Source organism: Cupressus sempervirens, chromosome 8 (assembly GCF_028749045.1).
Source record: "Cupressus sempervirens isolate cs-2001-9-10 chromosome 8, ASM2874904v1, whole genome shotgun sequence".
Taxonomy (NCBI): domain Eukaryota; kingdom Viridiplantae; phylum Streptophyta; class Pinopsida; order Cupressales; family Cupressaceae; genus Cupressus; species Cupressus sempervirens.
The window spans coordinates 425,939,139-425,942,019 of NC_143125.1; positions in this window are offsets into that span (position 1 = coordinate 425,939,139).

Here is a 2,881-nt window from a genome sequence, read left to right on the forward strand (position 1 = left end):
TGAATGTCATTGATTTGATGATTTGATTGTGGTGTTGATTTGGTGTTGCGATATTTTTTCTTGGATACCCTGGTTTTGGTAGACTTGATGTTTGAAATTTTTGGTTGGGGTGGGAAGTTTTTGATGATTTAGAAAATTTTGATGCTTCAGTTTGAATGCCCCAATTTGATACGGATATACTACCCCCTCAGAAATGAAATTGGAAGAAAATATGGAAGTGCAAAAGTTAAGTAGGTTCCAATTTTATTTCTAAAATATTGGATAGTTTACAAAAAAATATGATTAGGTTGGTTTGATACAATACCCAATTCATGAGAATGAGCAAAAAGATTCCAGTGGTGGGTAAATAGGGTGAAAAAGTGATATAAATGCCCCCTAGGGGGTTAAATAGGTCAAAAAGACCTTTTACCCTTGTCATTTTCACACTCCCCTTTTGCATTTGGTGATTTGGAGCTCAATGAGGATGGTGGTCCCTTTATGAGAGCACAGATTCAAGATGAGTCATCGGTATGAGCATCCTACAAACTACATTTCCTCGATATGTCATTGAGAGCCTCCATTTTTAAGATTTTTCATGTAGACCTAAGTTTTTTTAGAATTTTGCATGAATTTTTGTGAAAAATATGATAGTTTAGGTATTTTAGCGCATTTATCTATTTGTTTAGCACATTTGATTTATTGTGGTGCATTTGTGCAATTATTTAGCACATTTGAAGGTTGACTTAGAGCATATAAAAACCTAGGCTTTAGGAAAATTAGCACATAGAGTAAAAAATTAGTGCATATAATGTTTTTAATGGTGCATTTAAAAGTTTGAGTGCATCTGAGCTATCTTATCATGCATACATCGGATGTTTGAATGTTTATGAATTAAATAGCACTTATGCCTTGTTAAATAGTGCATATGATTAGTTAAATTATGCTTAGCATGTTATAGCACTTGAGATGTGGTAAATAGTGCTTTTGAATGTTATAATAGTGGATTTGCCTATTTTAATGCATTTAATTTATTTGGTAATACATATGTCCTAGGAAATAGTGCAAATGATTATTGAAGTGTGAAAACTAAGTGTAGGGCCTCCACATAGTGTAAGATAATGCAAAAGGCTAGATTCTAAGTCTATTAGCTAGGGATTGTCATAACAAGTAAACAATAGTAATCGTGTATTCATGAAGTGATATTGTAGAATCAATCTAATGATAGATAGGTGATGCCCCAGCTCAGGATATAGAGTAGGGAAAATAAGCAAGTCTGACTCAGGATAGAGAGAGATGAGTAATAGGTCCACGATAGAACCAGTAGCTAGGTAGCTAGATATAAATAGGAGATTGATGTGTGATGATCACTTTGTGACGAAAATTGACATTTTTATTTGTCTGATGAAAAATAGGTACATGGGCAAAAGCTCATGGTATGAGGGTTATATTTTTGGTTGTTAGAGGTAGTGGGTTGATTGTCAAGCATAGACTAACAGGTGTTGAATAGATGTGGTTTCACATATTTGTTATAGATGCCCCAGTTCTGAGTGAACTAGAGGCTATTGATAGTTGTGGCTGAGCGATGACAATTGGACCACAACACCTTTCATTTGCTGATGGTGGAGATGATAGTGACTCCCAAGGATGTATATAGGATATTTCAAATCCTGACAATAGGGGATTTGGTTTATTATGATCAAACTACCAATGGCACCACTTTCAAAGATGTGTTCGGAGATGATAGCATTGGGGATGATAGTGTATCCTAGTTCTAGATGCTATAGTATGAGCCACTACCAATAGTTTTGGTGGGATTGATAGGGGGGTTTTTGTTTCTAGATCGACAGAGGTAGGGATGTCCAATTGGATAGGGCCAATTGATATAGAATATGATTGATCAGCCATGGAGATTTTCATGGGGCAGTTGCATTTTGGCCCACTTATATCATTATTTACATCAGGTTGTGTATTTTGATGCATTGTCATTATCAGTAGGGTTGATTTTTTTATAGCTATAGACATGGGAGCATTTTATCATTACATGTCTAGTGTGTGTGTAACAATGGCCTTAGGGTATGATGTTCATGTATACTTATTTTGGTGTGATCATGCAGCCCCATTTGGGCAAGACAAAGTATTGGCAGTATATTTTGGATGATATTGATGAGGTGGTGTGGAGACCACATCGGTTTGTAGAGCCATGGGCAAAGGATGATGGTGAGATGGTATACTTCTTCAATCTAAGTTATTTATTGGGCCAAATACCAGTGGTGATAGAATAGTCTTGTTTTAGGTGGGTGGTGAGATAGTTCGGTCGATAGCAGGGCATGCCACAAAGGATAGCACATTATGCTTGAGTGCAATCAAAGAATAGTGTAGGGGATGACCTTAAAGTATGAGGCTTTCCTAGAGGGCTTTTTGTAGATGATAGACATGCCACAACCATGGGCCTTACGAGATGGGGTGGGAGATGCAGGGATGGAGGGGGATTATGCATGGTGGTTTTGGGAGCATCCCTTCCCTAGATACACAGATCCGATTGAGCCTATTTTGGGGATTGATGAGCCACCAAGTATGGGAGAGGATGAGGATGATGAGGGTGGCCTAGGGAGAGGCAAAGGGAGATAGCAGGCTAGAGCTAGTTGGTGAGAGGTGTGGTCAAAGCATGGGGGAGGTGAGGGTGAGTAGCCATGGTACTATCATAGAGGGGAGTGGCACAAGGCCCAATGCAGGGACCAATGGGTGCAGAGAAGGTTAGAGGGATTTGAGGCCATGGTGGGGCAAAGGTGAGAGGAGGGTTGGTTGGTGGTGACGATGTTGGTCAATAGGACAGAGGGGTGGAGTGGGCCAAAGTAGAGTATGTGAGGGCTAGGTTTCCAAAGGATGTGCAGTTTGTCTGATG